Source organism: Felis catus, chromosome A1 (genome assembly GCF_018350175.1).
Source record: "Felis catus isolate Fca126 chromosome A1, F.catus_Fca126_mat1.0, whole genome shotgun sequence".
NCBI classification, from domain to species: Eukaryota; Metazoa; Chordata; class Mammalia; order Carnivora; family Felidae; genus Felis; species Felis catus.
Window position 1 is genome coordinate 234675787 of NC_058368.1, and position 26542 is coordinate 234702328.

The 26542-nt window shown below is 43.4% G+C and overlaps 1 protein-coding gene, 1 long non-coding RNA gene and 1 pseudogene across 3 annotated transcripts in view; all 3 read left to right on the forward strand.

Moving 5' to 3' along the window:
- The window catches only part of MED10 (mediator complex subunit 10), a 175424-nt gene that overhangs the window by 72137 nt on the left and 76745 nt on the right, over positions 1 to 26542 (forward strand). The gene's annotated exons all lie outside the window — the stretch shown is intronic.
- Positions 3381 to 21587, forward strand: LOC123380548. Its single transcript, XR_006586457.1, has 3 exons — positions 3381 to 3442; positions 3923 to 4048; positions 19274 to 21587. It is a non-coding gene; the product is annotated as an uncharacterized LOC123380548 (long non-coding RNA).
- Positions 4044 to 5158, forward strand: LOC101099616 (annotated as a pseudogene).

Genomic DNA, 26542 nt, shown 5'->3' on the forward strand with positions numbered 1-26542 from the left:
TCCCAAGGTGGCCGCGTACAATGGAGCTAGTTCATGGAAGTTACCCCTTCGTGGTGTTTTAGAGGGTTTGAATTCATGTTGTCTGCTCCCCTGGCAGAGGCCGAGCTGATCACCTCCACTGGCTCTGGTCTATGAATTTCAGCTACCCTCACTCTACCTTCTTTCTGTATTTCCTGAATGTAATAGGATTGTGGGGATTATGACGAACACATTCATTGGAGCCTGGCTTTTGGTGTCCATTTGGAATTATCAAGAAGCTTGGTCCACTAGAAAATATGCTGTCCATCGTATTGATTTAAGAAGAGTAATTGATGTGTGGTATTTTGTCCCACTGGAAATACGAGAAATGATTTCTTATGTTGTATTTAACATTTTTTCACCACGATCACCTGCTGAAATAATAAATTCAAAATTAAGTTGGTAGAAACCCTGCCTAAAATTGACAGATTTTTTAAAAAAAAGTTAATGTTTATTTTTGAGAGAGAGAGAGAGAGAGAGCACGTGTTGGGGAGGGGCAGACACACACACACACACACACACACACAGAATCTGAAGCAGGCTCCAGGCTCCGAGATGTCAGCACAGAGTCCGACATGGGGCTCAAACTCACAAATTGTGAGCTCGTGACCTGAGCCGAAGTTGGGCGCTTAACTGACTGGGCCACCCAGGCACCCCAAAACTGACAGATTTTTTTAAGAACAAGGGAGATTTGAGAAACCTGGTGTCCCTTGTTCTGGAAGGTTCTGTACCAGGCCAGTTTGGGAGGGTGGCTGTGCCTTCCTCCCGTCCCCTGCCCCTGTGGGGAATGGAGGGCATGGGGCCGCAGGTTATTTAAGGAAGGATGCTGACAGTTTGACTGTGACACATGCCTGTATCTTCTGTTCGGGATACAATTAGAAAGAGCCCTGATTCTGGCAGGCTCCAGGTTGTAAGGTGCGGACTTGTGTGTCCTGTCCTTTGCAGTATTTCTGGCCATAGCTGAGAGGAGTGAGGGACCGTTCAGGGATATCTGCTTATAGCACAGAGCAGAGCCTCAGATGTTGAATTTGCTTCTGAACATTTTACAAGGAGCCTGGCATACAGTGTCGACAAATATTTGCTGAATGAATAAATAAATAGTCTAGAGTGTCTCTCCTTTTTTTAACCCTTCATTCACTTAAAAAAAATTTTTTTTTTCTCCTGAAGTAGAATGCACACACAGAGAAGTGCACAACCATAAATGTGGCATTTAGGAGATGACACTATGAAACATCCCCGTGTCACCTTGTCACCGGCCACCTAATTCAGAGAGAAGACTGTGTTGGTCCACTCAGGCTGCTATAAAAAAGTACCCGCCAGGTGGCTTATAAGCAACAGAAATGTATTTTTCCATGTTCTGGAGGGTGGAAGTCTGATTTCCCGGTACAAGTGTGGTACCAGGCGTTCCAGATCGCAGACTTAATCGCTCTGTCCTCACCCAGAAGAAGTGGGGAGGGGGCTCTCTGGGCCTCTTTTGTGAGCACACTAATCTCATTGGTCAGGGCTCCACCTTAGGAACCTCATCACCTCCCCAGAGCCCCACCCGCTAATTACATCACCTTGCTCATTTTCAACATACGGATTTTGGGGGGACGCAAACATGCAGATCATAGCAAGAATGTTTGCAGCCCTCCGGAAGCCCCTCTCCTCCTCCAGATCACTGCCCTTCCCCTCCCCTTAAAGACCATCAACATGCGGGACGCCTGGGTGGTTCAGTTGGGTCCCCCTCATGCTCTGTCTCTCTCTCTTTCTCTCTCTCTGTCAAAAATAAAATAAAAATTTTCAAAAAAAGACCATCAACATGCTGACTTTTGTCAGCTCCTCTTTGCGGGTACACCTGGCAGGCAGCATCCTGAGCCCACACGCCGTTCTCGGTAAATGGAATCAATCAGTATGTTTCCCTCTGCGTCTGGCTTCTTCTGTTCCCCGCACGTGGGTGATGGTCACTTGCGTCGTTGTGTGTGGTTCTTTAGCTTTCGTGGCTGTTTGGAATTCTGTTGTGTGACTGCATAACAAATTATTCAGCTATCCTGCTGTTAATGGACATCTGGGCTGTGGACATCATGGCTCTGGCTCTTACAAAGATCCCTCCCTAAGCGTCACTCTGTGTGGCCCCTCGTCACCTGTGTGTGTGGCTCTGTAGAGGGTACACCCAGGCAGTGCTGACCCTGGATCAGGGCAAGAGGGCCCCTTGCTGGGCTGTGCATAGAATAACCACAGCAAACCACACATTTATTTAGGGACACACGGCATCTTTCCCATTCAGCACCTGTCTCTCTGTGCAGCGTGACCCTTAATCCCAGACCTCTTATCTGGTGACTGACACCATCAGGCCCCCACATAAACTTCCTCACATTGGATCTGTGTTTTAAGAGCAAAGAAAAGGCTCTGAGTGCCAGAAAGGGGGTGTGAGTTGCCCCAGGCTTTGCAGTGAGGGAGCTGCTAGAGGGGCTTGGCGGAGTGCCAGGTGTAGTGGGCCATGATGGGAAGCATGATGGCAAATCTACTCATTGGCTTGTGGAAGGATTTCGATGCAAGAATTGTGAGTAGCTTTATATGTATAAACCATTTAATAGGATTAAATTATAGTTTAGAAATTTATATAATTACAGCTTTATTTGTATAACTTGGATATAAAATTCTTGACTTTATTAATTATGATGTGTGTTTGACCTTTAATTTAAAAAATTAATTTAGGGGCACCTGGGTGGCTCAGTCGGTTACGTGTCTAACTCTTGGTTTTGGCTCAGCCCATGATCCCAGGATCGTGGGATAGAGCCCTGTGTCCAGCTCTGTGCTAACAGTGTGGAGCCTGCTTGGGATTCTCTCTCTCTCTCTCTCTCTCTCTCTCTCTCTCTCTGCCTTTCCTCTACTTGCTCTCTCTCTCTCTCTCTCTCTCAAAGTAAATAAATAAAATTTAAAAATATTTTGAAAAAATTAGTTTAAATATTTTAGGAAAAGAACTCTTTGGGAAAATACAAGTATTTTAAAATTATAAATTCTTGGGGCACCTGGGTGGCTCCGTCAGTTAAGTGTCTGACGTCGACTCAGGTCATGGTCTCATGGTGTGTGAGTTCGAGCCCTGCGTTGGGCTCTGTGCTGACAGCTCAGAGCCTGGAGCCTGTTTCAGATTCTGTGTCTCCCCCTCTCTCTGCCCCTCTCTCTCTCTCCCTCTCTCTCTCTCTCTCAAAAATAAATAAACACTAAAAACATGTTTTTTAATTATAAATTCTTTAAGAAAAAAATTTTAATGTTTATTTATTTTTGCGAATAGGGGAGAGCAGAGAGAGAGAGAAACATAGAATCTGAAACAGGCTCCAGGCTCTGAGCTGTCAGCACAGAGCCCGATGTGGGGCTGGAATCCACGAACTGCAAGATCATGACCTGAGCCGAAGTCAGACGCTTAACAGACTGATCCACCCAGGTGCCCCCAAATTATAAATTCTTAACATTATTTCAAAACATTTACAGACTTCCATATTTCATGACTTAATTTATATTTTGGTGGAAGTTTATTCAAATGTATACATTCAAGTAACATTTTATTGTATATTTTAATCTGAAATACATATTATAAGGTAAAAAGTTACTTTAGATCATGGAGAATAAAATGTAAATTAATTTTTGTGTATTTGTGGAAACAGAATATGGAAACAGGGCTCAGAAATGAAAAGCTAAAAACAGAAGTAAGTTTTTCAGAGGGTGCCCTGCTTCGATTGAAAAAGCAATCTGGAAACAAGGAAATTAAGCAGACTTTTGTCAAGTGTGACTCGCATGAAATTTACAAACAGGATATTATAAATTTTATAATTAGATTTAATTAGTGAAACAATAATGAAAATGAGCATAAAGTTATTCTCACCAAATAGAAAAGGAGGTCAGATAAAAATCTTTTATTTGTTAGTAAGGGAAGGTCGAAGTTTGGATCAAACAATGGAAATGGAAAAGAGGAATTCTTACCAAATCTGCAACCAGAAGCCGCAGACAGAGCCCCGCCTGCTGCCGTGATGAGGGGACATTCACGACACTGGTAAGTTGGGCAAGAACGTGGAGACCTCCGCACATCGTCTTGATAGTGTGTGAATGTTTCTAGCAAACAGTCTGATTCAAACTGGTGAATCAGATTTTCCCTTCGGTAGGTCTGACAGAACACTTAGTGTTTTACATCAAAATTAAATTATTTCTAGCGGAAAAAGAAAGTACGGAGACCAACTTTTATAGTTTAGGTTTAAAGGCAAAGTATTTTATTTTTGTGTGTGGTGTAAGAAAGTGGCCCAGTCTTCCCCGGTTATTGTGGAGCCAGTCACTGGGAGCAGAAGAGTCCCCCCAGGGCACCCTGTACCAGGTGACGTCGTGAGTCCCTCACGCCAACCAGCACAAGCGCAGGAAGTTTTTGGAGATGGGGGAGCTGTAGGTCAGCTTGAAGACCTCTGACCTCAGAAGAACAAACGCTTCTCAGGCATCATCAGGCTGAAGTCCACTCCCTGCCCTACGTTCTCTGTCTGTGTTTTGGGGGACCAGCAGCCCTGCAATGAGGCCAAGGCTGTGGTGTTCCCCACATGGACATCGGGGCACCAACGAAACTCAGCAGAAATAAAAACTTAGTCAAGAAGCTGGATTAGAAGTATGATGCCGTTTTGGCTTCAGAATCTGTGCTCAAGCAGATCCCACGAATCCTGGTCCAGGACTGAATAAGGCTGGCAAATTCCCCTCTTTGCTGACCTCCCATGAGAACATCATGGCCAAAGGGGATGAAGTGAAGTCCACGATCAAATCCCAGATGAAGAGGGTGCTGTGTCTGGCCTTGGCCATCAGCCATGTGAAAATGACAGATGATGGGCTTGTGAACAACATCCAGTTAGCTGTGAATTGGTGAACGTCTGGGCTTTATACATCGAGAGCACCATGGGCAAGCCCCAACGCCTGCACTAAGGCACAGCTTGATAATCCCTAGTGCTGTCAAACAAACAAAGAAACAAACAAACAAGTAAGTGAAGGAATAAATAACGTGGCCCGACTCTTTTGCATGTCGCTGTCCAGTTTTCTCAATACCATTTGTTGAAGAGATTGTCTTCTTCCCATTGGATATTCATTCATGCTTTGTGGAAGATGAGTTGACCATATAGTTCTGGGTCCATTTCTGGGGTTTCTATTCTGTTCGATTGATCTATGTGTCTGTTTTTGTGCCAGTACCATACTGTCTTGATGATTACAGCTTTGTAATATAGCTTAGGTCTGGAATTGTCATGCCTCCAGCTTTGGTTTGCTTTGTCAAGACTTCTTTGTCTATCGGGGGTCGTTTTTGGTTCCATACACATTTTAGGATCGTTTGTTCTAGCTCTGTGAAAAATGCTGGTGGTATTTTGATAGAGACTGCGTTGAATGTGTAGTTTGTTTTGGGTAGTGTCAACGTTTTAACAATATAGGATCTTCCAATCCATGAGCATAGAAAGTTTTTCCATTTTTTGTGTGTCTTCAGTTTCTCTCATAAGTGTTCTATAGTTTTCAGAGTACAGATCTTTTGCTTCTTTGACTGCGTTTATTCCTAGGTATCTTACGGTTTTTGGTGCAATTGTAAATGGTATCAGTTCCTTGATTTCTCTTTCTGCTTCTTCACTATTGGTGTATAGAAATGCAACCGATTTCTGTACATTGATTTTGTATCCTGCAACTTTACTGAATTTGTATATCACTTCTAGCAATTTTTTAGTGGAGTCTTTCGGGTTTTCTGTATAGAATATCATGTTGTCTGTGAATAGGGAAATTTTTACTGCTTCCTTGCCATTTTGGAGGCCTTTTATTTCTTTTTGTTGTCTGATTTCTGTGGCTAGGACTTCAGTACTATGTTAAAAAACAGTGTTGAATCACTAAATTGTACACCAGAAACTAATATTATACTGTATGTTAACAAAATTGAATTTAATAAAAAGTAAAAAAAAAAAAAAAAAAAAAGAAAGGCAAAGTATTTTGTAACTTTTCTACTTTTTATGACTTAGCTTTCGCCACCATGTTATTTGTGGCTGGAAACATCCGAGTTCTCAATTATAAGAACACAAAACATCCCAGGGCTCCTGGGTGGCTCAGTTGGTTAAGTGACCCACTGCAGCTCAGGTCCTGATCTTGCGGTCCGTGAGTTTGAGCCCCGCGTCAGGCTCGGTGCTAACAGCCTGGAGTCTGCTCCGGATTCTGTGTCTCCCTTGCTCTCTGCCCCTCCCCCACTTATGCTCTGTCTCTCTCTCTGTCTCTCTCTCAAAAATAAACATTAAAAAATTTTTTAAAAAGAACACAAAACATCCCTTGCACATAAAAATCACACAGGTGTAATTACTACCATGAAAAGAAATCTGTACAACAAACAACCAAGAATCTTCAAGAAAGACACGTGAACATTGAAATACACGGAGGTGGTGTTTCTCAAAGAATGTTCTGTCCAATATTCAGCAAACATGATAATGTTTTTTCTGTGTGATGCCACTAGTACAATATTTATAGAAAATGATAGACATTTCTTAGTTTTGTACATATGATTTCAAAATGAGATGATAGAATGGTTGGATGTGGAATATAGAAAAAAATGAATGCATGTGAACATGATCAAGGATGGAAAATTCAAGTGAGATCCATATTTTAATGGATAAAACAGTGAGAGAAAAAAATCATACATAAATGTTTAAAAAAGTAAACACTACTCACTTAAACTAGATTGTACCAAGGACAAATGTCCTGTCGAACAACTAACGTTTTTGGTATGTGATGTTAACTATCATACAAAAGAAAACAGGGACTTCAAAAGGAGTGGTTATGTCATTGGTTTTATATCTGTTGTAAAATGTATAGGTTTTGACTTACGTAAGAGACAAGATAAATACTTTGAGTTTTAGGCATTGATTTAAAAGATAGTTGAGGGACTATGGTAAAGGCACTAAGACTATATTAGTCAAGAGGAGAGCTTACAAACCAGAATTTTAGCTGAAAATCCATTTGTTACTGGGAGTCATGACTCAATTATATCCATATTTGTAGCAATGAATGCAATAATTATATATGTTATTTTCTTTATCTTCCCAGAGGTGGAATATCTTATCAAATTTGACCTTTCAATCATTCTCAAACACCTGAAGGGAATACCAAATAGATGCCGGTAGAGAAATCAGATTTTATTTTGACGAGATACAATATTTATTAGAAGAGTTAAGTAAAACAACAAATGACTCTCAACTAAAAATTAATATGGTCCTTAGCACACAAATCAAATAAATGTTGAATCTGCATCCTACACAGTCATGGGGTATGAACTCAGGCTTGCTAATGATATGTAGCAAAAAGCATACACAAAATCCAAATCGGTATTTAGGTATAAATAGTTTTGTAATGTTTTTGTTTAAAAAAGTGGACTTTGCTCATGTGATACATGCATGGAAGGTGCCAGTCCAACAAAACTTGAAAACTTAGAACCCAGAAATGAAAATGTTTGCATGTGTATGAAAAAGAGTGTGCATTTTTATGTGTATTTATTTTTGAGAGAGAGAGAGAGAGAGAGCACGAGAGAGAGCAGGAGAGGGCAGAGAGAGAGGGAGACACAGAATCCAAAGCAAGTTCTAGGCTCTGAGCAGTCAGCACCGAGCCCGACGTGGGGCTCGAACTCACAAACCGTGAGATCATGACCTAAGCTGAAGTCAGATGCTTAACCAGCTTAGCCACCCAGGCACCCTGAAGCAGAGTGTGTATTAATGATTCTAAAACTAATTATGCCCATTGTGACTTAAGACACAGTCTCAAATGAAGAGAGATTTGAGTAAATTAAGCTGTGTTCTGTCAATTTGGTTTTCTTTATAATGTTCCAGAATTGAACAATTTAAAAGAGCTTACACAATTGAGTTAAGTAAGAATTAAGTAGATAAAATAAATGAAAGATTAAGGAATTTCTCGACTGTATATTGTTATAGCTTATTTAAACAAACCAATACTGATGTTATCATTAACGCAAGCTCACGCTTTTTTCAGAATTTCTTAGTTTTTACCAAATGTTCCTTTTCTGTTCCGGGATCCCATTCAGAATACCTCATTTCATTTAGCTGTCCTTCCTCCTTGGGCTCTGCTTTTTTTTTCGGGCTTTCCTTGTTTTTGATGACCCTGACAGTTTTGAGGAATGCTGGTCAGGTATTTTGTAGAATGTCTTTGAACTGGGATTCGTTTAATATTTTTCTCGTGATTAGACTGGGGTTATAGGTTTGGGGGAGAAAGACCACAGATGTCAAATACCATTTGTACCCCATCATATCAAGGGAACACACTGTCACCATGACTTGTGACTGCTGATGTTAAGTTTGAGCACTTGGGGAGGTCATAATTTTGTTTCTTTAAAGTTACCCCTATCCTTGCGTACTCTACTCTATGGGAGGGAAGCCCATGCTTGAGTGGAGAGTTATGCTCTACCTCTTAGAAACAGAGTATCTCTTTAAGTTATTTGGAATTATTGTGCCTGGGACACTTTTCTGTTCTCCTCCATTAATTTATGTATTTGATCATTTTTTTTTATATCAGTGTGGACTCATGGATATTCTATACTTTGGGTCATTATCTAATACTACTTTACTCACTTTGTTGCTCAAATTGGTCCAGCTTTGACCATTGAGAGCTATTTTAATTGGCTCCGGTGACTTTTTGATATACCCCCTGGACATAGGTTTTGTATATTTTTTATTTTATTTTTTTAACATTTATGTATTTTTGAGAGACAAAGCATGAGCAAGGGAGGGTCAGAGAAGGAAGGAGACACAGAATCCCAGGCAGGCTCCAGGCTCTGAGCTGTCAGCTCAAACTCCTGGACTGTGAGATCATGACCTGAGCTGAAGTCGGACGCTTAACCAACTGAGCCACCCAGGTGCCCCACCCCAAGTCATAGTTTTAATTAATTAATTATATTATTATTTAACACTTCCTTGCCTCTTGTACTACAAGATGCTCAAGGCTCCTCTTGTGTATTTCTTGCCCCAGTCCTAGAATCAACCATTTCTCCAAGGATCCCTGGGTCGTCTCATTGCAGAACGGTATTAGAAACCAGGATGTGGTGCTGGATGTGTTTCTTCTTACAGGGTGGTGGTGTTCCCGGGTTCTGTCATCTGACAGAGAAAGGAAAAATATGTGAGAATATCAACTTGTGCATAAACACATATCTGTAAATATTTCTTGGTGAAGCCATTTGCATCTATATTAAGCTAACCATGAGTGTATGTCTCAACTCTCAACTGTTATGACCTGGGTCATTCTAACATCCTAGATGAAGTTGGAAGCTTAATTGACTGAGCCACCCAGGTGCCCCATCTTTTATCCATTTTAAAAATTGGGTTATTTTCTAATTTTTGACTTTTAAGCTTCTTGGTGTATTTTCAGTAGAAGTCCTTTATCAGATAGTGTTTTGAAAATATTTCCTCCCAGCCTGTGGTTTATATTTCTATTCACTTAATGTGTGTTTTTACAAAGCAGAAGTTTTTAATTTTAATAAAGTCCAAGTTATGAATTCAGTTTTTTCTTTCATGGATCATACTTTTTCTGTTGAATCTAAAACCTCATCATCAAATTCAAGTTTTCATGGTTTTTCACCTATAATCTCTTAGAAAAGTTTTATGATTTTGCATTTTTCATTTAGAGCTAATATGAGTTAATTATTGTTAAAGTTGTACGATCTCTGTTAGATTTTTTTCAATATTGACATTCAGTCGTTGTAGCATCATTTTTGAACAAAACTATCTTTTTAATACTGAATTTCCCTTCCTTTTTTTGTCAAAAATCAGGTAACTATATTTATGTAGCTCTATTTATTGTCCCTCTGTTCTGTTCCATTGACTTATTTGTCTGTTTTTTTATTAATACTATGCTGTCTTAACTTATGTGGTTTTATAGTAAATCTTGAAATCAAATAGTGTGAGTCCTCTAACCTCATTCTTCTTTTTTAGTATTGTAGTGCTGCCTATTCTAGTTTTTTTGTCTTTTTCTATATACTTTGCAATTAGTTTGTTGATATTCCCAAAATAGTCTAGTGGGATTTTGATTGAAGGTAACTTGAATCTATGGATTGGGTTGGAAAGAATTGTCATCTTAATGATATTGAGACCTCCCATCAGGAACATGGGGTATCTCTCCATTTATTTTGATATTTTTTGATTTCCTTCATCAGTATTTTATAACTTTTTGCATGTAGGCCCTATATATATTTTTGTTAATTTATACATAATTATTTAATTTTTTGTTGGTATTGTATTAGTTGGTGTTTATATTCATCAGGGTTTGTAGAACCAACAGGATGTGTGTCTATATCTATCTTCCTATCTCTCTCTCTCTCTTTCTCTATCATCTCTCTATCAGTCTTCATCATTACCACCTATCTATATCTATTATCTATGTTTCTATGTATCTATCCGTCATCATCATCATCTACCTATTTTCCCATCATCTATTGAGAGAGGTTTATTTTACGGAGTCGGCCCACATGATTGTAGAGGCTTATTAAGTCCAGAATCTGAAGGGTAGGCTGGCAGGCTGGGAGCCCAGGGAAGAGTTGCAGTTTGAGTCCAAAGGCAGTCCGCAGCTAGAGTTCCTTCTTCCTCAGAGAAGCCCCAACCGTGTTCTATTAAAGCCTCAGCTAATTGGATGAGGCCCGCCCATCTTATGGAGGGTAATCTGCTTTGACTCAAAGTGCAATGACTTAAGTCTTAATGTCACCCCCAAAACACCTTCACAGAAACATCCAGCATAATGTTTGATCAAATATATAGACACTGTGGCTCAGCCAAGTGGACACGGAGTTAACCATCAGAGTGCTTTTAGATTTGAAACTCTAGTTGTTTATTGTCTATTGAAACTCTAGTTGTTTATAAGAAAGCAATCGACTTCTGCGTTTTAAGCATGTACTGTGAGACCTTGTTTAACTTGTGTATTAATTCTAGGCCTGTTTTTGTTGCGCTTTTCTACATACACAGTTATGTCTGTAAATAAAGACAGTTTTACTTATTTGTTTCCAATCTGCATATGCATATTTCTTTGTCTTTCATTGTTGCACCAGCTAAAACTTCCAGCGCCATGCCGAACACGAATGGTGAGAGAGGACATCATTGCCTTGTTCCTGGTCCTAGGGGGAGAGTGTCTGGTCTCTCATCCTTAAGTAGGATGTTAGCTTTAGTTTCCTAATAGAGGTTCTTGATCAATTGGAGGATGTTCTTCTCTCTTCTTAGTTTGTTGATAATTTTACCATGAATAGGCATTGGATTTTGTTAAATTATGATCAAATGATTTTTCTTCTTTGCATGTTCATATGAGAATTATATTGATTCATTGATAGATTTTTGAATGTTGAACCAGACTCATATTGCCTACAATCAATCCCACTTGGTTTTGGTATATAGTTCTTTTTATACATTGATGGGTTTGGTTAGCTAACATTTTGTTGAGCATTTTTGCATCTATATTCATAAGAAATATTTTTCTTAACTTTCTTTTTAAAAATGGTTTTATCTGGTTTGGGTATTAAAGTAATGTTGATCTCATAGACAAGTTATGAAGTGTTCCTTCTGATTTTATTTTCTAGAAGATATTATGGAGAATTAGTATTATTTCTACCATAAATGTTTGGTAGAATTTACCAATGAAACCATCTGGAACCAGTGCTTTCTTTTTTGAAAGATTATTAGTTATTGATTCAATTTCTTTAGTAGATATAAGGATAATTATGTTGACTATTTCCCTTTGTGTGAGTTTTGTTATTTTGTGCCTCTCAAAAAATTCATTCATTTCATCTAAGTTATCAAATTTTGGGGCAAAAAGTTGTTAATAATATTCCTTTATTGTCCTTTTAATGCCCAAGGAATCAGTCTTATGTTGGTAACTTGAATTCTCTCTTTTCTCCCTCTCTTCCTCTCTCTTATCCTGGCTAAAGGTTTATCAATTTTATTTATTTTCTCAAAAAACCAGCTTTTTGATTCTTTCATTTTGGTTCATTGATGCTTTCTCTGAATCCCACAAATTTTGCTGAGCTGAATTCTCGTTTTTATTTAGTTTAAAATATTTAAAAAATTTTCTGGGGCGCCTGGGTGGCGCAGTCGGTTAAGCGTCCGACTTCAGCTCAGGTCACGATCTTGCGGTCCGTGAGTTAGAGCCCCGCGTCAGGCTCTGGACTGATGGCTCGGAGCCTGGAGCCTGCTTCCGATTCTGTGTCTCCCTCTCTCTCTGCCCCTCCCCTGTTCATGCTGTGTCTCTCTCTGTCTCAAAAATAAATAAACGTTAAAAAAATTTTTTTTCTGAGACTTCTTTTTGGTCTATGGGCTTTTTATAAGTATGCTGTTTGTTTGTTTGTTTGTTTATTTATTTTTCATAGAAGAATTAAGATTTTAATTTAAATGTACATATATTCTTTTTTCTGAACAAAGATGCATCTAGAAAGACATACATTTAGTTTGATATTCTTTAAGTTGGGAAACTATATTTGCAACTCAAGAAAATGCTTTTGTAAATAATGATAAAAAACAAAGCTTAAAATATAAGACTTACACATGCTTTTAAATTCATTTGTCAGGAGGGAGACAGAACTGAAACCATAAGATCTGCAAGATGAATATTTAGTGAGGGAGTCTCTTTTTTTTAATACATTCCAGAATTTTTACAATAAAAACCTAAAAAGTCAGGGAGATTGTTAGACCAATCTTGTCCAAACGTGTTATAAAATTATCACATCTTACATTATCTAATGTTTTCTTGCTGCCAGTCTTAATTTTAAGACCATAAGGTATAATCTGAAAAAATTTAAAAGCAATTTCCAAAGTTTATCCAAAAAAAAAAAAAAAAAGAAAGAAAAAACAAACACCCTATCCCAGTGGCCAAGGTCAAATCCAATTATGATATTTTAACCCATTAGCAAACCTGGTATCTTCAATAAGTATGCTGTTTAATTTCCAATTGTTTGGGGGAAATTTCCAGCTATCTTTCTGTTACTGATTTTTAATTTCATTTAATAGTAGTCTGAGAATATACTTTGTATGATTTCCATTTTTTTAAGTTCGTTAAGGTATTTTTCATGGCCAGAATGTGGCTTATCTTGGTGAATGTTTCCCATAAACTTGAAAAGAATGTGTGTTCTAGCATCACTGAATGAAGTATTCTAAAACATGTCAATTAGATCAAGTTGATTGATGGTGCTGTTCAGGCTGTCTATATATTTACTGATTTTCTGCCCACTTGATATATCAATTACAGGCAGGGGGTATTGAAGTCTCCAACTATAATAGTGAAGTGGACTATTTCTTCTTTCATTTCTATCATTTTTTTCCTCACATCTTTTGATGCTTTGTCATGTGGCATATTCATGCTTATCATTATGTCTTCCTGGAGAATTGGCTCCTTCCTCACTATTTAATGTCCTTTTTTATCTCTGTTAATCTTCTTTGTTCTGAAACCTACTTTCTCTGAAATTATTATAGCTATTCCAGCTTTTCCGCCTGTTCGTGTTAGCACGATATAACTTTCTCCATCCCTTCAATTTTAACTTGAGTCTTTCTTTATATTTTATGTAGGTTTTCTTTTTTGTAGACAATATAGAGTTGAGTTTTTTTTTTTTAATTCCATATGAGAATCTCTGTCATTTAAGGAATTTCTGAAGCCATACACTTTTTTTTTCTATTTTATTTATTTTTTCGTTTTCTTTTTCTTTTACTCATTTAGCCCATCCCCCCTTCCACAACCTGTCCAGCAACCCTCTGTTTGTTCTCTATTAAGCATCTCTTATGTTTGGTCCCCCTCCCTGTTTTTATATTACTTTTGTTTCCCTTCGCTTATATTCATCTGTTTAGTATCTTAAATTTGAGGCCATAGACTTTAAAGTGATTATAGATATATTTGGATTAATTTTTACTGTTTTCAACCATTTATTATTATTATTATTATTTCTTTTATTTCTCTCTTTTTCTGCCATCTCTAGTTTTAATTGAGCATTTTATTTCCTCTCTGGGCATGTCAGCGTGTTACTTCTTTTAATAATTTTTAGTGGCTGCCTTAGCATTTACAATATATATTAAAAATTTTTGTTTTACTTTATTGATTTATTATTTTTTTGAGAGAGAGAGAGAAAGAGAAAGAGAGCAAGTAGGGGAGGGGCAGAGAGAGGGGGAGACAGAATCTGAAGCAGGCTCCAGGCTCTGAGCTATCAGCACAGAACCTGACGTGGGGCTTGAACTCATGAGCTGCGAGATCATGACCTGAGCTGAAGTCGGCCGCTTAATTGACTGAGACCCCAGGTGCCCCAACAATATACATTTTTAAGTAAACTGAATCAATCTTCCAACAGCACTATAGCCTACCATGTATAGTAGAAATACTTCTATGTGTAGGACAGGTACTTTTATAGGTAGTGTAATTCCTTACGCCTACCCCTTGTACACTCCTGTCACTTAAGTGCTGTAATCACAACAATACCAAATTACTCTTATTCCCTTAAGCAAAGAATTACCTTTCAGATCGATCAAAAATCAGAATAATAAAAATATTATACTGTCGTTTATTTCTTCTCAGATGCTCTTCCTTTTTAAACAATATAGACCGAAGTTTCTAGTCTATATTGTTTTCTTTCTTCCTAGAGAGAGAACTTCTTGTAACGTTTTTTCCAGCGCTGATCTCCTGACAGTGAATTTCCTCAGTTTTCGTTTGTCTAGGAAAGTCTTCATTTTCCCTTTTCTTTTGAAGGATAATTTCCTTGAAGGACAGATTTCTAGGCTGGTTGGTTTTTTTCTTCCAACCCTTGAAATAGCTCACTCTGTTTTCTGATGAGAAGCACTGCAATTCTTATTCATGTTTTCATAGCGACAAGACTTCCCCCTGCCTTCTTTCAAGATTTTTTCTTTGTCTTTGGTTCTTTTTTTTTTTTAATTTTTTTTTAACATTATTTATTTTTGAGACAGAGAGAGACAGAGCATGAACGGGGGAGGAGCAGAGAGAGAGGGAGACACAGAATCTGAAACAGGCTCCAGGCTCTGAGCTGTCAGCACAGAGCCCGACGCGGGACTTGAACTCACGGACCGTGAGATCATGACCTGAGCTGAAGTCAGACACTTAACCGACCGAGCCACCCAGGCGCCCCATCTTTGTCTTTGGTTCTATACAGGTTCAGTGTGGCACGTCAAGGTGTGTGTGTCGTGTGTGTGTCTGTGTGTGTGTGCGTACACATGTATTTTGGTATTAGTACTGCGTGGTACTTTCAGAGTTTTCTCGATGTGTGGCTTGGTATTGACATTAATTTTGAAAACGTCTGAGCCATTATTACTGCATATATTTCTTCTGCCCAATTCTTTCTTCTCCTTTTGCTATTACGACTTCTGAAATTGTTTCAAAACTTTTGGATGTTCTTTTCTGGTTTGCATTTTTTTTTTTTAACTCTTTTCCTCTTTTAGTTTGGGAAGTTTCTATTGACATATTCTTTTTTATTTATTTTTTTACTTTATTTTTATTTTTTTATTAAAATTTTTTAAATGTTTGTTTATTTTTGAGGGGGAGAGAGAGAGAGAGAGGGAGAGAGAGAGAGAGAGAGAGAGCGAGAGAGCGCATGAGGGAACGAGGAGCAGAGAGAGACACACACACACACAGAATCCAAAGCAGGCTCCAGGCTCCGAGCTGTCAGCACAGAACTTGATGAGAGTCTCGAACTCATGGACCATGAGATCATTACCTGAGCCGAAGTCAGTCGCTTAACTAACTGAGCCACCCAGGCGCCCCTCTGTTTGCACATTCTTAAGCTCACTGATTGTTTCCTTGACTGTGTCTAGTTTACTGATGAGCCCATCAAAAGTGTTTTTTCGGGGCGCCTGGGTGGCGCAGTCGGTTAAGCGTCCGACTTCAGCCAGGTCACGATCTCGCGGTCCGTGAGTTCGAGCCCCGCGTCAGGCTCTGGGCTGATGGCTCGGAGCCTGGAGCCTGCTTCCGATTCTGTGTCTCCCTCTCTCTCTGCCCCTCCCCTGTTCATGCTCTGTCTCTCTCTGTCCCAAAAATAAATAAATGTTGAAAAAAAATTTAAAAAAAAAGTGTTTTTTCATTTCTGTTGCCGTGTTTCTGATTCCTAGCATTTCCTTTCAGTTCTTAGAATTTCCATCTCTCTGCTTACATTAGCCATTGTCTTAGTCTTTTCGGGCTGCTGTAACAAGATGCCGTGTATTGTGTGGCTTTTAAATAATAGAAATGCGTTTCTCACAGCTGTGGAAGCTGGGCGTCTGAGATCAAGGCACCAGCAGATTCGGGGTCTGATGACAGCCTGCCCCCAGGATGGCATCTTTTTGCCATGACTTCATACAGTGGAAGGAGCAAGGGAGCTGTGTAAAGTCTCCTTTATTGGGGCAGCTCTGCCGCTTGGGAGGGCTCTGCCTTCATGACCCGATCACCTTCCAGAGACCCCACCTCCAGACGCCATCACACGGAGGGTTAAGATCTCCACATAGGACTTTTGGGAGAGCGCAAACATTCAGCCCATAGAATCATCCACTTCTGCCTGTTGTCTCTTTACCCACTTAACATCCTAATCAGAGTTGTTGAAACGTGCTAATACTCAACATACGAATCACAGTTATTTAAAATTCTCTGCCTGCTAATTCCAGCATCTTTGTCACATCTGAGTCTGATCGTGATGCTGCTCGCCTTGTTTCGACTACTTTCTCTCGCTCCTTTGCGTACCTTGCCTGTTTTTTGAAGGCTGGGTAACAGGAATGGAGGCAAATAGGTCTTGGGTGTGAAGGTTTATGTTAAACGGGTTAGGAGTTGGGCTTCTTTTTCCGTGTTTGCTCTAAGTGTAGGTGCCAGGGTCTGAAAATTCCTCTAGTTTTGGTGTTTTTGTCTCTGCTGTTGTCTTTAGCGTCCCTTGGAACTCTTCTTGGGGTCTGTTTCGCAGTGGTCTTGGCTCTGTTCCGCTGTTCCGCTGGGGTCCCGGTGCGGTTGGGGGGAAGGCATAAGGGATGGGAGTGTTCACGTGTTGTGTGGTCTGCTTGGGTCTCAGTGACTCGGCCTGGGTCTAGGGGCTGTGACTTTCACCACTGTGTCTCCGTGGACGCATCCTTCCCCCCCCCCCCCCCCCCGGTTCTTCCTCGATTCCCTCATTTTGTTTTCTGGAAGTCTGGCCCTGTTGGCTGCTTCTCCCCCTCGTGAAGCAGAAAGGCTCGCAGGGGTCTGGAGCAGGATTGAAGCTCCCGACCCATCTGGGATAAAGTTTGGGGGATGCGTTGTCCCCTGGGGAGTACACCTTCGCCAGGGAGAAGGTCTGGGCATATTTCGTGATGATTATTCTTCCCTTCTCCCTGCCCTGGCGAGGGATCCTTCTCAGGGCCTCACTGTAAAAACCTGGCGTGGCTCTGGGTAGTAAAGCCCATGAGAGTGTGCTCCCCCCACCCCCCAAGGTGTGGGTTCCGGGGATTTCTTACTCTTCTGGGACTCCACACTTAGCCTCCAGCAAGCAGTTCAAATCGCCGTGTAAGCGCGTCTTCCGGCTGACGGCTCCAAGGGCTCCTCCTCCAGGCAAACAGATCTTGGTTGCCCATCTCTCCGGTTGTGACCGTCTCTCCAGATTTGGGGATGGTCCAATCAATTTTTCTTCCACCTCAATGTTTCTGTTCGGTCCGAGCAAAGTTTTTGGTTTTCAGCAAAGGAGAAAGTTGCACAGCTACGCCGAATTTGGGCTCCCTCTTACTCTGGATCTTAGGAGTGACGGAACTGAGAGCAGCCGCGTTCGTTTTGTTCCCGCTCATCCTGGCCTTTAATCCTCCACGGGCTTCCTTTTGCTTCTGGGGCTGGTACCCATCTGTTTCCCCTCCCTAGTCCCTTCCCTTGTAGCCTTCCGGAAAGGGATATAAAAGCCATTCTTAATTGTAGTTCCAGGGTAGAAAAGGAAAGCTGATCTTGCATTAGTGTATTAAAAACGGGAAAAGGGGACACACGGCACAGAGGTCTTTCTGAGGGGCAGCCACAGGACTTGGTGACCAGTGGGGTGGGAGGAGGGTGACTGGGGTGTAGGCAAAGTAGGAGAAAGGACTGTAGGCTGTTTGGGTGGACCGATCGTTGGTTAAGTATGCCCTGAACGTATCTGATGAATTGGTAGATACTTCCACAATGACGGAATGTCAAGCGGGCAGCTGCAGCTAAAACAAGCATGGCCGTGATCACATCGGTGATTTTACAAGGTGACCTCAGGGGGGTGGAGAAAGGGCCCATCGAAACAGGTCACTGGGAGATATTTTGCGAGCAGGTAGATGCCAGGCTTCTCTCGTCTGCCTTCTCCTTGACAGAGAACCAGGCAGGACGAGTCGGGTGTTGCTGAGACTGAGCAGGAGACACAAGGAACCAGCAGCAGAGTTGTTCATAGGTCTCGCTGCAATGCTTTGCGGGACAAAGAAACTCAATAATAAAAGCTTCCCTTTCAAAACGCAGCAGGCCTCTCTTCGGAGAAATAGATGCTATTTCCTTTGTTTTCTTTCTTTCTCTTTTTATCCGGCACTAACAGGAAACAGAATTAAGGGTGAGCCTCGCGCCGCAGGCTGGAGTAATAGATGTAGTTGTTCTCATGCCTGTGATCAAATATTGAAGGTGCACTTGGGGAAACTGATGCCAAGGTGGAAGCTGCAAATGAAACGTTCTGTGCCTCGAATCAAGAGCAGGCTTTGAAATCCCAGACCCATCGCCCCGCTGCTATGTGAACTCTATTTTGGAATTGTGAGAAATCAATACGGAAAAGTATATACGCCGGGAACAACGTTAAAAGATCTCTTCACTCCCCTGAAAACACCAGACTTAAAGTGTTCCCACAGTTGGCGCGTGGTCTGGGGGCAATGCCGCGATCAAATCTGAACCACAAGACCCACACCCTCCTTTCTGAACCTCCGAGTCCTGTGCTGTGCGTGAGCGGTGTTGGTCCAGAACCCGCAGTCACTGGGGCTCATGGGAGCATGAAGGAGCAGGTCTAGTAAAAATTTGGACAAAAAAGTGAACCTCAGATTTTTATAAAAGAACTCAGGCTTCCTACTTTTAAATATATGGATTAGCCTCAGCTGGCCAGAGAAAGTGCTTGACTTAATTACAGGGCTTGACTTAACGAGGAGTAATTCTAATTCGTGTTCATATTTCGGTAACCCTGTTTACATTAATGGCCTGTTCGGATACGTCTGAGAACAATTGACTTTCTTGAGTAGCAAGCTTTTCTTCATAGTTTACACATTTTAGCGTAGACACTGCTTTTTCACAGGTCCCCAGGAAGTGACCTTTTGTGCCGGCCCTTTGCAGATGGCCGCTGGCAGTCCCATGCTCTGGATGGCGAGGACAGTGATGGATGAGCACCAGCTCCCAGGACCCACTGCCAGAACCCCCAGAGGTGCCGTCTCACATGCTGATTAGCTAGACAAGTTTCCAGCTCCAGGAAGACCCTCCTGCCCAACTAGCCCCATATACACAGTTAGCACTGACTGAGAGATAAATACACATCAGTCCCGTCGTCAGGCACCATGGGTCTAGTCGGTGGAGGGAGATTGTGCAGTTGAGGCAGTAGGGCCCACGGCGCAAGTCAGCACAGGCTCTGAGCGGTGGGGGCTGTGGGGTGGAGTCGTCAGTTCTGCCTTTGGTGGAAGCGGAGGCTCAGAAAAGTTACCCGGAAGTGACTTTTGGGTCGAATTATGAGAAAGGAGTTGAGAAACACCAGGCCCCAAGACGAAGGAGCGATGATGGCCCTGGACCATGGGCATGAAGCAGGTGCTGCCTTCAGGGGGCCTGTCAATAGCTTAGTGTGGTTGGATAGTGGTAGCATCTGCGTATGTGTGTGTGTGGGGGGGGGGCCTTCATCAGGGATCGTGACGGGTGGGGAGCAGACAGACAGCAACAGGAGGCGGGATCACGGGGGGGGGGTTCAGTGCCACAGCAAACAATTCAGATTCTATTCTAGTGACCCTGGCAAGCTAGTTGATGGCCTTTCAACTTTGTAAAACGTTTTTCACTTGACGTAATTTTGGACTTCCGAGAGAGTTGCAAAGATAGCACTCAGTTCCCGCACACCCCTCCTCTGACTCCGTCTAATGTCCACATCTGTGTGAGGCTGGCACACACGACAAAGACATTAACCCTGGTCTGGTATTATTAGCTCAGCTACAGATGAGTCAGATTTCATCAGGTTCACACGTATGTCCTTTTCTGTAGCGGGATCCCGTGAGGGGCTCATGACCTTTTCGTCCTCGTGCTCCCCCGTCCTTCATAACTTGTTCATCTCCCTGACGTGTTTGGAGACTATTGGTCAGGTATTTCATAAAATGGCTTTCCCTCCCCTCCCCTCCCCTCCCCTCCCCTCTCCTCTCCTTCCTTCTTTCATTTTTGAGCACTTTCTTACCTCATGGCACCACAAAGTGCTCCAGACTCACGTCGCGTTGTGCTTCCTTTGCCCCTCGCTAACTTTGCTTTCTGAGCAGTGAGTGGCATGACTGAAATCCCCTGACGTGACAAGATCCGTGTTGAAAAGATCCCCTATGCAGAGGATGGACGGGTGTGGAAAGGTGCGACTGTGGCACTGATCGGGCTGGAGATGAAGAAGCTGAGGCCAAGTCAGCGGCATCAAGGGAGGAGGAACCGGGGGTGCTGGGGAGGAGGGGAGGAGGTGGCTGTATGTGACGAACAGGTTTCTGTGATGATGGGTGGACGCGTGGTTGGTTCCTGGGACAGGAAACACGGGAAGGGGTTTGGCTTTGCTCTTTTGGCTTCCAGTGGCAGTGTCACCACACCCGTTTTCGGTGCTCTTCTTCTGGGCTCTTTCTGTGTTGTCTCCTTGGTTCTCGGGATCTTCTCCTTTCTTAGCACAACTTCCCTGAGTTGCCTCACTTCTTGCAACTGGGATACTCACGGCTCACGTAGCCCTTTGTGCCTGAGATTTGCAAGGATGACCTCCTTTCTTGCCCTGCCAGGCACCGTTGTAGACAACGGGAGGCAACTGTCACGGCCAGCTAACCGCTCTCCTGAAGCTGGCAATTCTAGGACACGTAATAAACAAGTGAACCAATGAACAGCCCAGAGCATTCTAGCTAGTGGAATAAGCGTGATGCCGGGCACACAGTGAAGTAATCTGAAGGAAAGGGACTGAGGATGGGAGAGGGCTAACCTTGACTGAGAGGTCACTGCAAGTCCCGTTAAAGAGGGGCATTTGAGCCAAGATCTGCAGGGAAGAGCCAGCCATATAACTATCCAAGGAGAGAACATTTCAGACAAGGGACTGGCTCGTGCGCAGCCCCCAAGAAGAAGGTGCACATTATAGGAACAGAGAGAAAATCCACGTGGCTGAAAAATGGTGGACCGGGTGGGAGACAGCAGGTGAGATCAGATGGGAGACATTGCAGGTGGACTGGTTGGCCGTAGGAGGATGACGAGTTATATTTGAGGGGGAGGAGAAAGCCATCGAAGACTTCCTCGAGGAATAACCTGATCTGATCTATGCTTTTAAAAATTCTCTCTAGGGGCGCCTGGGTGGCTCATTCGGTTAAGCGTCCAACTTCAGCTCAGGTCACGATCTCGCGGTCCGTGAGTTCGAGCCCCGCGTCGGGCTCTGGGCTGATGGCTCAGAGCCTGGAGCCTGCTTCGGATTCTGTGTCTCCCTCTCTCTCTGCCCCTTCCCCGTTCATGCTCTGTCTCTCTCTGTCTGAAAAATAAATAAACGTTAAACAAAAATTAAAAAAAAATTCTCTCTAGCCTCTGTGGCCCCGGGGCTGTAGGAAGGCAGCAGTGGGCGCAGGGAGACAAGTCAGGTGAAAGAAGGGGAGGGATTTGAACAGGGGACAGAGATGGGCAGAGGGCACGCCGGAGACGTGATGGCAGCATTTGCTGATGACGTGGGAGGAAAAACATCAAGGATGAAATCTAAGTTTTCAGCTTGAGCAACTGGGAACTGAGGACAGCTCACTGGGGGGCAGGCGTGGGAGGGGCAAGTCTGCAGTGAGGGGATTAAGCCTGTGGTCCTGGGCATGTTGATTTGTGATGCTGATTACGAGTCCTGGCAGGCAGGTTGAGAAGGCAGCCCTGGGTGTAGTGCTCGGGTGAAATATTGAGACTTGCCAGTCTGAGGGTGGGGTTCCAGGTCTTGGGCCTGGAAGGGGTCGTTGTGGGAGAAGGTACAGCTGGTGAGCTTGACTTTTGTGCCTTCAGAAACCCCAGCCCCCAAACGATTGCTTTAGCCACACAAGGTGGTCAACTTCACTCACCTACAAATAAAACTACAAGTCCTGATAAGAAAGAGAATATGGTTAAGATGGGACAAAAAATGGAATTAAGTGATTGCAACACCAAAGGCTAAGAAACAGCTGCCATGCCCGTAGTCCATTGTCTCGGGGACCAACGAGAACCCGCAGGGACGCTGGGCCTGTCCCTGTGACTGGGAGTCACGAAGGGAGCAGCAGGGGACAGAAGCAGAGCCATGCTATGCAGGAGATGCCCTCAATCTAACTTCTCCTAAGGAGAATATTTAAAATAAGATTCCTTGGTTTTGTCAAAGCAGGAAGGGTGACAGAGGAATCTAACAGGGGACAGGAGAGGGGGGGGCCTCGGGAAAACAGCCCGGGGTCCGGGGCCAAGGCTCACAGCCACCGCTGGGAGGTCTGGGCAGAGTCACTGGGGGTGATGGTCACTGAGGACTGGGTCAGTCTGGGCAACCAGAAAGTGAGGATTTAAGAGGGCAAGACTGGGGAGGTCTGCATAATATGCACAGTTTGTCTGAGAAAGTCTCGGTGGGATCCAGTTCTTCTGAGGTCTTTGCTCCGCAATGGCCTATCCAAGGCAGGAATTAGGACCTCAAGAGGAGGCACACTAAAGGTGAGCCATTCAAGGTGCACCAGAATGTGTAACACGACATTAGGAAGGGATTGGATTGGCTCTGACAGGGACCGTCCCGGGTAGGATTATCTAACTCAGGGGCACGTAGGCATTGTTACTGTGAGCGGCAGATGCCTAACTTCCTGATTTCAGCTCTTCCGCGGTGGGATACTTCACCAGACAAAATCTAGTGGGATGTGCTTGGAAAACAAATGTTGGAGTTTGGAATGCTAAGAGAAGATGAAAGGAAGGAAGACATGGATTTCTGGAAAACGGTGCTAATTTTCCATTTCATGGGGAAGGCAAAAAATAACCGAGGAAGCAAGTTGAAGTGTTAGAAACTCAGCTGAACTTTCCTGAAAATAGTGTCAAAGAGAAGAGGGAAATAAAACACAAGAGGCCTACCCCCCCCCCACCCCCCATTTCAGGAACAGAACCGATGTCACGGAGACATGCTAAACAGAGCCACCGGGGAGCGGAGGACGTGTCTCTAAGAGCACATGGTGTCTCTAGGCTTAGAGGGGGCAGACTCCAGAGGCACTGATAACTGGTTCATGAGTCCACTGGGGGTGGTTCTTCAGCAGGAGAACAGCTGGGGACGAGGGGAAGATGTCCAGTGGGGAGTGTTTCACAGTCTTCCAATTCCACGGCAGGAAGGGACGATGGCCATCGTTGTGACCCAGCCGAACTCATAAGAGAAACCATTACATATGAGACAGAGCCCATCATCGCTGGGACCCTGGGACGGGAAGCAGAGGGACGTCAGGAGGAAAATGGAGATTGAAAGCATTTGTATGTGCAGGAAGGAAGGGGTCTCTCAAATGAGACCCAGAGATGGGTTCCCCACCGCTGCCAATTTCTAATCTTTGCAGAAGGGACATGTGTCTGAAATATGACTGTCTGAGATGAAGAGACAGGACACATGTCCCCCCCCCTAAGTTTGGTAAATGCGGTGTCCAAAGCAAGCATGATAGAGGACTGTATTCATGCGGGCTCAGGTCACAGGCTGTAGACTCGGCATTCAGGGCTGGCTGCACGTGCCCTGTGCTCGGAAGGGGCCTGCACTTGTTCTGATGCTCTGTGTGGTCACCGGTTTGGAATTACTAATCATTTCATATTTGAACGTGGGCTTTGTAAGTGAAATCTGATGGGACAGTGAAGCATGCATATGAACGGAGGAAATCTGTGCGGTGAGCACACCGTTCCCGGCCACCTTCATCACGTGTAATGTTGGCTGAGCCCACGAGGCCAGAATTCTCATGGACTCTCCATGGGTGGGGAGAGTTTTCTGACTTTTCTGAATTTTCTGGTGTCCCACCAGTGCTGAGACGGTCGTATGGCTTTGATTAACTCTTTAGATTCTTAAAAAAAAAATTTTTTTTAATGTTTATTTATTTTTGAGAGAGAGAAACACAGCACAAGCAGGGGAGGGGCAGAGAAGGAAGGAGACAGAATCGGAAGCAGGCTCCAGGCTCTGAGCTGTCAGCACAGAGCCCTACGCGGAGCTCGCACCCACAGACAGTGAGATCATGACCTGAGCCAAAGTCGGACGCTCAACCGACTGACCCACCCAGGCGCCCCTCTTCAAATTCTTTAAAGAGTGAAGATTGTGAGCACATTGGGGTTGAATGGACCCAGTCTCTGAGGTCTTGAAGGACCCATGACAACTTTTAAGGCAAATGATTCAGGCCCAGCTTCTGGAAAGAGCCTGATGTTGCTGGCATTTGAGAGAGAATGGAGCAAACTAGAGTATTTTTTTTTCCCATTCTAATTTCTTTAAACTTAAGTGTTTCTTTAAAGTATTTCTTCAGCTTTTACAAGTTTCCTTGGAGGTTAGGTTTTGGATTTTAATTCCTCTGGCTTAGCAATTTTTTATTTTCATTTCTCTGGATTTTCACTTAGGAGCGAAAGGGAATTGAATCTTGGGATGTTAATCCTGACCTTCCCCTGGTCTAACGCCAGCATCCCGTCCACCAGGCGCCCACACGGCACACAGCCACGCACGCGCTGTCTGCTCCGATCACACTGGGCCCCGCGATGCCTGAAGAGGCATACACTGTCCCCTCTGTCTGGACTATCTCTCCCTCCTCCTGTGTCTTGCAAACTCAAAGTTTTTTGCCAGTATCGCTTATTTCCTATGACTCGCTTCTTTGTCTCCACTCTCAGTCATTTTGCTGGTCTCCCCTGGGGACAGAAAAGGGGACTCCTGCTGTGACGTGTCTACTCTGACCCCGCAGCTCTGCATTCCCTTGGCCTTGGGGTTGCCAGGGCCTGGCCTTCAACTCTGCCCTCGTCCAAGGTTGTGCAAGCTCTGGAGGAATGACGTGCGTCACACGCACTGCTGGTTTCTTCATTTACAGCGGGTCACCTGTCTCTTTAGATGCCACACATCTCCTGAGCTCTGACTACTTCAGTTCAGGCCCCTCTTTGGCATTAGCGTCTCTGCTATCCTGGCAGCTGTTACTTGGTTTTCTGTCTCCTCTCTCCACCCTTCTCCACCTGCCGCGTGCTGGAGAAGACGGACCCACATAGACCAACCCTCCTCCGTCTTCCCACTGGATTTGGCCGCTGGCGCTGGCAGATGGTCTTTTGGTTCCCACCTAGGAGGTCTCACTCAGCATCTCAGTTAACTTCTCTCTGGGTTTTGGAAGCACCCCAGCCCTTTGCCTTTGGGTCTAGTTGTTAGGGTCTCCTGGTGCTCCCAGGCTCAGGGTGTCGGGTGTTCCCCTGTTGGGTTTTCTTACCTCTGCCCACATCTCTGCAAATGCCTCCCTGCCAAGCTTTCTTCAAGTACTTGTTGACATGCTGTTGCTTGTGGGGACCCAGACTGACATAGTTGAGCAGCATAATCATAATCATAAATTAATAATAATTATTAATATTTAACATAGTATTTTAGTAATTATTTATTATTATTATAGCAAAATGAGGTGAATTCTCTTGAAGACTATTTCATCAAGACCTTTGTTTTAGTTTTCTCTTGCTGCATGACAAACCAAACTTAGTATTTGAGAACAACACCCATTTATATTATGTCCTAGCTCTGTAGGTCTGAAGCCCAAACTCAGCTGGGTCCTCATGGAAAAAAAGAGCCGCCGACACATGCCAACATGTGGGCAGGGACTTGCTTCCAAGCTCATTCAGACTGATGGCAGAATCCAGTTCTTTGTGGTTGTGGGACTGAGGTCTCCATTCTCTTGCAGGCTGTTGGCTGGGGATTATCCACTCAGAAGCAGTGCTCATGTTCCTTTGTACTTGACCTCTCCGTCTTCAAAGGCAGCAGAGAAGAATTTCTCTTGCATCAAATCCCTTTCAACTTTGAACATCCTTCTCTAAGAAGAACTGTATCCATGTTAATGGCTCACTTGATTAGGTTAGTGGTGCCATTTCCACACCTCATCACTTGGCCACTGACCCATCATAGTTACAGGGCCCTCCCAACTCAAGAGGAGGGGGTTCTACAGGGCGTGTGTGAGCCATTGCTGGGTCATTTTAGAAATCTGCACACCACAGACTTGACGAATCATGATGCATCACCCAATTTCTCACTTCCCCAGTGGCAATAACATGTCTCCCTTGGATTTTGAGTCTTTTCCTTGGAAAGCTGTGGACAAACCCAGCTACCTTCTGGATCTTTGTCCTAGCTTTTGTGTGCTCCTGGCTCCTATTTGGAGACTTA